The 11,598-nt window shown below is 38.5% G+C and overlaps 1 pseudogene across 1 annotated transcript; it reads right to left on the reverse strand.

Moving 5' to 3' along the window:
• Positions 1-10,284: 10,284 nt before the first annotated feature.
• LOC308248140 (AN1-type zinc finger protein 5-like) lies at positions 10,285-11,281 on the reverse strand (annotated as a pseudogene). The gene has a single exon. The product of its transcript is annotated as an AN1-type zinc finger protein 5-like (transcript).
• Between the last annotated feature and the right edge of the window lie 317 nt (positions 11,282-11,598).

Consider the following 11,598-nt stretch of genomic DNA (forward strand, 5'->3'; position numbering starts at 1 on the left):
GTCCAAACTCCCCCTGTATGAGCCTGGGTCCACAGGGTTTCTCCCGGAACTGGGGTTCAGTGCAGTCAGGGGCTTCCTTCCCCCTCCCGCCAGAGAAAGCCAGCCAGGCACTCCACCGCCCTTCCTCCCTGCGCACGCATATCTCCGTACCTCAGCCCTTTGCCACTCCTTCTCCGTGAGCTTTCCTCTTTCCTTCTAGTTGTAGAATTTCCACTCAGCCAGCTTTCCTGTGGTTCTGGATGGTGTCCATTCTGTCTTTTAGTTGCAGTTTTGAAATTGTTGTGCGGGGCAGCAGTTTAGGTGCTTACCTATGCCATCTTGGTTTTCTCCCAGCTAAAGTTTTTATATATTAATTTTCTTACTTACAAATATGAGTTTTTCAATAGGTGGTAGAGTCACCTCTACCTTAGATCAAGGTGTTAGCATAGTTTGATAAATTTCATTACTTCCTTCCACATTTTCTAAAACTATGAAAGTCTATATAAGGTTTTAATGCCTTTTGAGTGAAGGAGGAGACCAAAGTTCATTAAGGAAATGGATTATTTTTACTTAATGTTGTTCTTATAAAGTGTCTTATTAACACTTAATATTTATTTTCTTATCTTTCTCCCCTTCCTGTTTGTGAAAGTAACGAATATCTTAGAAGATGGACTTAACTTTGATTTTTGAATGTGGGAAGGTTTGTGGTTTGACCTAAGCACAGTGGTGGAGTTGACATGAACTACTAGGAAGCGTGGAGTTGTTCATGTGAGAGGCTTCCTGTGCTTTTCCCAATTCCCTTTGCAGAGTACATTGGCTGTGGCTTCTCTACTATTAGTGTTGTAATCACAGTTGCAGTTCATTTGGTGGGGAATTGGGAAGTCAGGACATCGACTGGATGGCAAGCTGGTCCTCAGTCCTTGTAATAAAGGGAAGGTTGTATGGAAAGGTTTCTGAAAGCACTTTTTCATGTAAAAGTCTTGAGTTCTGTCAGAATTACTTTTCCTCCAGAATTAGTCTTAATCCATAGTTAGTTTCAAATTAGAGTTTTTGTTTTAACTCAAAGTGAACTTTGGTGATACCTTAAAGGTCAAGTGGAATTTCTTTCCTGTCTCTCTTGTTCTTTGCTGCCAAGAACCCACTTTCTGTCCCCTCTTGCTAATGTGTCACAGTGTTTTTATTTCTAACAGTTCTAGGTATGGGGGTTTTCCACTTCCCTTCAAAAGTCAGCCAGCTTTTCTCCTGGTTAGAAATGACTTGTTTTCGTTCCCTTTTTTGCCTTTGAAAGAGAAAAGCTTTTACTTGCTGTTTACATTTATGAAGTGTTACAGATTTGTAATCTCGATTCAGATTCCTGGCGATTTCATGATTTAAATGCAGATTGGGGAAAGTACAGTCTTAAGTCAGGTAGACTTAAAGGCATTGTGCTCATTAAGTTTGTTAAGCAGTGTGCTTCTATAAGTTGAGAGAGAAACGAAGGCTTGATTCTTACAGGGTTTATGCATTTTTGAATAATGGGGTGAGACACTACCAGGATCCCAGAACTGTCTAAGTTGAACTAGCCTTGTTTCATGTGTCAGAGGGTAGAAGTGAGGAGCTGTTTGAAAAATTAACTGAATCTGTTGACTGGTCACTAACATCATTAACATCTGTTTTTCCTAGTATTTTTGTTAAGAAAAATATTAAATATGTAAAAAGTTGAAATAGAATGTGTCTATTAATATATTCATCATATTGGTTCAATGATTAACATTTTGCTAAAAATGTATGTATATGTTTGTTTTTTAGTTCAACTATTTGGAAGTAAGTTGCAGATATCATAACACTTCACCTATGAAAACTTCCATTTATATCATCCCCACCAAAAAATAAGGATAATCTCTGACTTATTCATATTACATTTATCACATCGACTAAATTAGCAGTAATTCCTTAATGATGATTTTACCCATGAACGTTGTTTCCATATAGAATTGTCTGCATCCCATCCACTTTTTAGTTTCTTCTTTTTCCCAGTTGTGAAACTAACTACATCTTTTGAAAATTTGGTTAGTTGTTGCTTGTGAAACTTTCTTATGATTTTTATTAGTCCTTTTTAACAGTGTTTTGTATATACAGCTTTTAAAGATATCTGATTTTGCATCCCCAAGTTCAAGTCTTTGTTGGTCCATTCTGTTTATCCTACTATATTTCGCCAAAGTCAAATCTGCTTGACTATTGTACACAAAGGCTTGGTATTGTATCAACTCACTGGAGGCCTGGTGCATGAATTCGTGCACGGGTGGGGTCCCTCTGGGTGGCCTTCAGGGATCGGGCTGAAACCCGCAGTCCAGTGCTGCCTATAGCTCCTACCTGCCACTCCCACTCATCCCAGCCCCACTGTGCCTGCCGCAGGCTCGCGCCCAGTCAGTCCTGATCGGGAGAGGCTGGCGCAGCCATAGCAGCGCTCACCAGCCATGAGCCCTGCGTCCGGTGCCCTCCCAAAGGGAGTGGCCTGTGGTATCAGGCTCTCCGACATCCCCTGAGGGGTCCCAGGTTGCAAGAGGGTACAGGCCAGGCTGAGGGATCCCACTGGTGCACGATTGGGCCAGGAAGGGACCACGGGAGGGCTCCAAGGCGTGTCCAGCCCATCTCGCTCAGTCCCAATCAGCTGGACCCCAGCAGCAAGCTAACCTACTGGTTGGAGCACCTGCCCCCTAGTGGTCAGTGCACATCATAGCAACTGGTCAGCCAGTTGACTGTCTGCCCTGGTGGTCAGTGCACGTCATAGCAAGTGGTTGAGCAGCCTTAGCATATCATTAGCATATTACACTTTGATTGGTTGTTCGGTCTATTTGCATATTACCCTTTTATTATATAGGATTATCTAACAAATTCAAAGCACTCCTTAACATGTGTTACCATGATCTTCATGCTTTCAACATCTCAACCTCACAGTCCACAATGCTGGTTCAGAGTGGAGCATGTTAGGATGAGCCTCTGAGGGTTAGGAAGTACAAGAAGAACCTGCAGGTTAGGAGGAACATAAGATGATTAGCTCATGGGATGGCATCCACAAAGAGGAAGCTGAGAAGGAAACAGAATTGTGTTTTGTGCTGCCTTACTTATTAATCAGGGAATCATGCTCAAGGCAGTGCTAGACATATTTAGAACCTGAAAGCACATGAGGGCTGCAGCAAAGGGGAAGTAGGGTGACCAGTTAGGTTTTAAGCTTTTCAATACTTTAGTTTTCATGTTAAGAGCTGCTAATAAAATGGTTTCAAATTTCTTAGATTTGGAAGTAAAAAATATTTTATTTGTATTCAGGACAGTGAGAGACCATTTAATGTAACGTAAAATTGTAGAAAGGGCTTCAGGGGTGTGGAGCAGCCGACTGTGGTGGGAGCACCTGACCATAAGCATGGGCTAAATGAGCAGCCTTTTAAAAAGGAGTTTTATTATTCTTGTGTTGTGGAATTTTTTGCTTTGGTAGGTATTTAGTTGTTTTAATTTTTTAAAATCTTTTAATTTTTAAATGAACCATCTGTTACCATCTTTGTATTCATTTTAATGGTTTTTGTATTCTTAAACTTCATGCATTTCTACTTTATATCCCCATGAGCTGTTTATTACTCCCAAGTATTTCCTCCCATGGAGTCCCTTTCACTATCTTCTTTTTATTGACCAAACACCTTGCAATTTTATTCCAGCTTTTCCTTTCCAAGACCTCCTGCAAGCATTGATCTCCTGTAGGGTTATGCAGTCTCTGTATGCTCTCCCTATATCACGGCCCAGTTGTGGTGAGCAGGCAGAGGAGACCCCCAGCCCAGCTCTGTCCATCAGACCAGGCCAGACTCATAGAAACAGAGAGCAGATTGACAGCTGTCAGAGAGATGGGGTTTTGGGGGTGCTAAGTGAAAGGATTAAGCTTCCAAAAAATACTCAAAGACACAGATAACTATATGGTGATTACCACGAGGAAATGGGGTAGGGCAAGATAAAAGAGAGTAAAGAGGGGTTAAATGGTGACAGAAGGAAGCAAGACTTGGAGTGGTGAACACACAATACAATATACAGATTATGTATTATGGAATTTTACTAGTATACCTGAAACCTATATAATTTTATTAACCAATGTCACCCCAGTAAATTCAATTTTAAGAAAACAATGAAGGATGTTGTATAATTTGTAAAATTGGGGATTATTATATGTTTTATATCATGGCTTGTTTTAAGAGTTAAATTATGTAGTAGTTGTACAGAGTGCTTATGCAGTTGTATAGTTCTATTTAAGATCTTTTATAAATATTTATATAGCATCACAGCCTAGCTAAGTTATAAATTTTCATATTCTAACAACTGAAAATAACTTCAGTCTTGTTATTGTGGATATTATTACTCAGAGAGCAAACAGTACCTTCTAAATCTCACCTTTTAAAATAACTAATGATATAGTTAAATGCAAAAATATGATTTTAAGGTCATAATCAATCTATGGACAATATTATCAGTAATTTGTAAAAATTAATACCAAAGTAGTGCTTCAGAATATTTTCTGGCTTTCCAAAATGGCAGCAGATTTGGTAGAAGCTACACTGACCTTCTCCCAGGACCAAACTGGAATTACAACTAAATATAGGAAAATCATCCTGAATAACCAACGGAAGACTAACTGGTGAGAAGCCTTATAACCAAAGACTTAAAGAAGAGGCCACATCGAGACTGGTTGGAAGTGCGTAAGAGGGCTGGCCAGACTCCCACAGACAGCAGCTGAAGTTCCAGAGGGAGATCTCAACTGTGGGAAGTTTCCCCCTGACAAATCTGGGCTCTAAATCCAAAACTGGCTTCCCCATTCAGAGCACCAGAACCAGGAAAGGTGTCCACAGAACATCTGGCTATGAAAAGCAGCAGGGTTTCTGCTCACCAGGAAGAGATAGCTAGTAATTCAGGCACCCTCTTAAAGGGTCAATGCACAAAATTTCATTTGTAGCCACTCACCTTGGGCTCTGGCAGAGGGAGGGCAGAATAGACTAGAGCTGTATGAGGAGAGTCTAGGATTGGTAGTTCTGGGGAGAGAGCTGAGAGGATAGCTGCCTGGATCCCTGTGTTGAGTCATTCCCCCATACTGCGGAAGATACCTTTCCCATCCATGCAGCTTTAGCCTAGGGCAGTGGTTGGCAAACTCATTAATCAACAGAGCCATATATCAACAGTACAACAATTGAAATTTCTTTTGAGAGCCAAATTTTTTAAACTTAAACTTCTTCTAACGCCACTTCTTCAAAATAGACTCGCCCAGGCCATGGTATTTTGTGGAAGAGCCACACTCAAGGGGCCAAAGAGCCGTATGTGGCTCGCGAGCCACAGTTTGCCGACCACGGGCCTAGGGGAAAGCAATAGCACCATCCATGAGAATCCCTCTTGCCCCACCCTGTGGAGCTTATGTAAAGCTGAGCTCTACAGTCAGAGGCCCATTAAGTGACAGACTAACAAACAGCCTGCAGGCAGAGGCGGATCCCTGTGTGCTTTGAGTCTTTGCCTCATCTCCTTGGCCCAAGGCTAGTAAAAGCAGACTTTGGTGCACAGTTTGGTCCTTTCTACACACACCCAGGCCCAGCAGAAGGAGCCACAATTTGTGGGTCGCTGATAGCCCCAAACAGATTGCTGGGGCCAATCACAGACAGTGTCTGACATTGGCCTGTACCAGAGTCCCTCCAAAGAGGCCCAGGAACAATACACCCAGTAGCCAGCTTTACGCAAAAATGGAGCAGGATCCAATAAGCTGCACAAGCAGCATATCCACAGGGAGATCTCAGCAGGCACCAAACCCCTTTCTACACACACCCAGGACATGATTCCACTTCGTATGATCAGCGCTTGCACAGCAGCTTGCACACTGTGTTGAAAGGTTGAGCCTCACTGTCAGCCAGCCTGAGGGTCAAGCTCACACGTGAACAGGCCAATAGCAATCAAGGTTCAATTACAACAGGAGCATCCACACAGCACACACAAGGGATGTTCTTAGAGCACCCAGTGGTAGTGATCAGGGAAACTGCACCACTGAGTCCCACAGGTCACCTACTACATAAGGCCACCCTACCAAGACTGGGAGTCATAGCAGACCTACCTAATACATACAAACAAATGCAAACAGGCAGCCAAAATGCAGAGACGAATGAACAGGCCCCAAATGAGGAACAAAAGAATACTCCAGAAAAAGGGCTAAATGGAGTAGAGGTAAGCAATTTACCAGAGAATTCAGAGCAATGATTATAAGGATGTTCAACAGCATTAAAAGGATATAGAAGCCATAAAAAGGACCAGTAATAAATAAAGAAGGCCACATCTGAAATAAAGCATACACTAGAAGGAATAAACAGCAGGCCTGATGAAGCAGAGGGTCAAACCAGGGATTTGGAGGACAAGGTAGAAAAAAAAACACCCAATCAGAGCATCAAAATGAAAAAGGGACTGTTAAAAATGAGGATAGTTTAAGGGATTTTTGGTACAACATGAGGCATAATAACATCCATGTGATAGGGGTACCAGAAGGAGAAAAGAGAGAGCAAGGGATTGAGAACCTATTTGAGAAATAATGTCTGAAAACTTCCCTAACATGGTAAAGGAAAAAGACAAATCCAGGAAGCACAGAGTCCCAAAAAAGATGGACCGAAAGTGGTGCACACCAAGACACATCATAATTAAAATGCCAAAAGTTACAGACAAAGAGAGGATCTTAAAAGCCACAAGAGAAATGCAGTCAGTTACCAACAAGGGAGCTCCCATAAGATTGTCAGCTGATTCCTCAACAAAAACATTTCAGGCCAGAAGGGATTGGCATCAAATATTCAAATTGATGAAATACAAGGACCTAAAACCAAGGCTACTTTACCCAGCAAGGCTATCATTTAAAATTGGAGGTGAAATTAAAGGAGTTTGTTACCACCAAACCAGTATAATAAATGTTACAGGGCTTGCTTTAACAAGCAGAAGAAAAAGAAAAAAAAGAAAAGAGGAACATAGTTAAAAAATAAAATGACAATAAATATGTACCTATCAATAATAACTTTAAATGTAAATGGCTTAAATGCTCAAAAGACATAAGGTAGCTGAATAGATAAGAAAATAAGATTATATATATATATATATATATATATATATATATATATATATATATATATACTGTTTTCAAGAGACCCACCTCAGAACAAAAGATACACACAGACTAAAATAAAAAGGATGGAAAAAGATATTTTATGCAACTGGGAAGGAAAGAAAAACTGGAGTAGCAATACTTATATATGACAAAATAGACTTAAAACAAGGGATATAGTAAGAGACAAAGAAGGAACTACATAATGATAAAGGGATCAATCCAGTAAGAGGATATAACCTTGTAAACATTTATGCGCCCAACATAGGAGCACCTAAATATGTAAAGCAAATCTTGATGAACATAAAGATAGAGATTGACAGTAATACAGTTATGGTAGGGGATTTTAACACCCCGTTCACAACAATCATTGATCTTCCAGACAAAAAATCAATAAGGATATAGAGGCCTTAATTGACACAAAGATCAAATGGATTTAATTGATATCTTCAGAGTATTCCATCACAAGGCAGCAGAATATACATTCTTTTCAAATGCAAATGGAACATTTTCCAGGATAGATCACATGTCAGGACACAAAACAGGTCTCAATAAATTTAAGAAAATTGAAATCATATAAAGCATCTTCTCTGATCATAATGCTAAGAAACTTGAAATCAATCACAAGAAAAAAACTAGAAAACACACAAGGACATGGATGCTAAATAACATGTTATAACTAAACAATGAATGGGATAAAAATGAGATCAAGGAGTAAATCAAAAGATACCTTGAAAAAAAAGAAAATGAGAACACAACAACCCAAAATCTGTGATACACAGGGAAAGCAGTCCTAAGAAGGAAATTCATAGCATTACAAGCCTATCTCAAGTAACAAGAATAAGCTCAAATAAACCACCTAAGTTTTCACTTAAGGAACTTGAAAAACAAAAGCAAACAAAACTCAGAATGAGGAGAAGGAAGGATAAAGTAAAGATCAGAACAGAAATAAATGAAATAGAGTCTAAAAAAGCAGTACAAAAAATCAATAAAACCAAGAGCTGGTTCTTTGAAAGATAAACAAGATTGTCAGACCTTTAAGCAAGCTCATCAAGATAAAAAGAGATAGAAACCATATAAATAAAATAAGAAATGAAATAAGAGAAGTAAAAACTGATACCAAAGAAATACAAAGGAATGTAAGAAAATATTATGAATAACAATATACCAAGAAATTGGACAATCTACATAGAAGAAATAGATAAATTCCTAGGCACATACAACCTTCCAAAATGAAATCAGGAAGAATCAGAAAACCTGAATAGACAGATTACAACTAGTGAAATTGGAGCAGTAATAATAATTTTAAAAACTCCCAACTAACAAAAGCCCTGGACTGGATGGCTTTACAGGTGAATTTACCAAACATTCAAAGAACTACCACCTATCCTTCTCAAACTATCCCAAAAAATTCAAGAGGATGGAAGACTCCCAAGTTCATTTTATGAGGCCAACATTATCCGAATTCTAAAGCCAGATAAAGACACGACAAAAAAAAAAAAAAAAGATAATTATATGTCAATATCTCTGATGAACATAGATGCTAAAATCCTCAAAAAAATATTAGCAAGTCCAGCAATACATTTAAAAGATTATACACCAAGATCAAGTGGGATTTATTCTGGAGATGCAAGGTTGGTACAATATCCACAAAACAATAAATGTGATACACTACATAAATAAATTGAAGGATAAAGACCATCTGATCATATCAATAGATGCAGAAAAATCATTTAATAAAAACCAGCACACATTTATGATGAAAACTCTCAGCAAAGTGGGAATAGAGTAAACATACTTCAATATAATAAACACCATATATGACAAACTTACAGAAAACATCATACTCCTTGGGCAAAAACTACAAGCGTGCCCCTAAGATCAGAAACAAGATAGCAATGTGGGCATTCACCACTCTTATTCAACATAGTACTGGAAGTCCTAGCCATAGCAATCAGACAAGAAGAAATAAAAGGCATCCAATTTGGAAATGAAGAGTAAAACTATCAGTATTTAAAGATGACATGATACTGTATATAGAGAACACTAAAGATTCCACCAAAAGATTACTAGAACTGAAAACTGAACTCAGTGAAGTAGCAGGATACAAAATAAATATCTAGAAATCAGTCCCATTTTTTCCCTCTGTACATGGCTTTTATTATTTACATAATACAATATAGTATCAATGCTGGATAGCATGATTATGTGCAATACATAAATATGAACTATCTGTACACATCTGCAAATCTAACTCAGAACTAAGGTACAAAGATTTGAAAGCAAAATTGAGTGCTTTAAGAACAAAAGTAAAACTAAGACTGAACACTGCAATAAATCAGAAGTAGTGCCTCGTGTACATACTTAACTATTTACAGATGAAAACAGGCATTACCACAACACTAATCTAACTATACTCATTTATATATAAAAAACGCAAGTTTCATATATCACAGAAAACCTTCCATTATAACACAGAAGTGATATTACCAGACAAGCATCAATGAAGTATACTGCCTCTTCTAGTTGTTATTGTACAATGCTGTAAATAATGCAGCCCATGCAACACACCCAAGAACACTAGTCCTTTACCCAAGTACAATTAATGATAAAGCAGCCCTCTGCAAATGGTGCTGGCTACCACTAAGTAAGAAGTCTACTGCAGCCATGTTGGTTATGATTTTCCATGCAGAAGTGTAGTTACATTAAGAACTGAAGTCTTTTAAAAAAGCTCTAAACATTCTTTCTTCAACCAAAACATTCAACAAAAGATGCACATGGAAAATTAACTGTTCAGATACCTTTGTAAGTTAAAATTCAGATGCATGTTACTCAACAGAGCTGCTGTATGTGAAAACCAAATGCAGTTTTAATTTCTTTTTGTAAACAAATTAATCCTAGTGCAGTTCTGTGCTACACATTTTTTAGCAATAAGTAATGCAGACATCTTCTGGTGCAGGCCAACAATAAGCTTCAAAGACAACTCCAGACCCTGTTGCTTGATGGTTTTACTCTTATAACCAGTTGCAATGTTTACCTTTCATAGAATGTCTTTATTTGACATCTTTTAGACCAATTAGCCATGCTTATATATGGCATCAAATACTGGTTTCATGGAAAGGTCTGATCCTCTTTATCACCTTCTTCCTGCTTCCAAAGAACATGTTGTGGAAATTAACAGTGAAGTTTAAATATGGTAGAAGTAGACTGCCAGTCCTTTTCTGGTATACCATTTTTTAGAAAAATACAGGCACATAACACTAGCCAAAGATTATACCTTGATACATTCCCAAGAGGCAGATATGCTGCAAACATGCAGAGATTTCATGTGTTTTGTTTGGCACATAGGAGCTAAATTTTGTCCTTGTTATCTGTGAAATTCAATTTGATATGCAGATTTTCATCCAATTTTATTCAAGGGAGGGCATATACATTTTGTAGGGCTGTATCTGTCCAATTCTGCCTGTAACAAACACCCAAACATCCTAAAATATCAATTATAAGACAGACAAGTAGTATAAAGTAAAACTCTGGAGAACATCAAAGGAAAATGGCCATGCATCTGCTCTTTAATGTTTTCCTACAATATATTAAAATAAAAACAAAGTTTCAGTCTCTTCACAAGTAGTAATTTATATTCTCTGGATTTTTTCAGCCACAACAACTGGATTCTCTTTTCTGATCTTTGCTGCAGCTTCTGCTTTGTAATCATATGGACAGTTGTGCTTGTCAGAGTAACGGTGAAGTCCACAAAACAAATTTCCACATCGGCAGTCAAACTCTGTAAGGCCAACTTTCTTTCTGCACATAAAACATCTATTCTTCTTTGGTTTGGGTAACTCGGGAGCTTTTTCTTCACTTTGAGAAGTACTGGGTTGAGAAACTGATGAACTGGGCTGATTGACAACTTGATTTTTCAGATGTGCTGCCAGCAACACCTTCACAGTTGTTTAAACTAGCATCTGCTCTTTGCACAGATGCAGAATCTGAGGTAGGACTGTTGGAACCACTAGCTGTCCCCATTGGGCTCATTCTGCCACTATTCTGCTGCCTCTGAAGATGCTCTTTGTAGCAAACAGAACACATTCCATTTGTCCTAGGATTCCCATAAAAGCCACATCCTGTACTACAAAGCATGGGCCCTGGGGTCTGGTTAGTCTCCTGAGCCATATTTTTCTGCAGTTGTATCATGGTGCACGTGGGATATCGGTGTGAGATAGTTTGATGTTTCCCTGTGTCTCTCCTCCTCTCTCTGTTTCTCTCCAATCAGTCCCATTTTTATACACCAATAATAAACTATCAAAAAGGGAAACTAAAAAAAAAAAAAAGAATCTCATTTACAGTTGCTTAAAAAATAAATAAAATACCTAGGCATAAATTTAACCAAGGATATAAAAGACCTGTACTTGGAAAATTATTAGACACTGAAGAAAAACTTTGAGGAAGATACAAATATGTAGAAGCATATACTGTGTTCACGGATAGGA

The sequence above is a fragment of the Plecotus auritus genome (genome assembly GCF_963455305.1).
Source record: "Plecotus auritus genome assembly, chromosome: 5".
Classification (NCBI taxonomy): Eukaryota; Metazoa; Chordata; class Mammalia; order Chiroptera; family Vespertilionidae; genus Plecotus; species Plecotus auritus.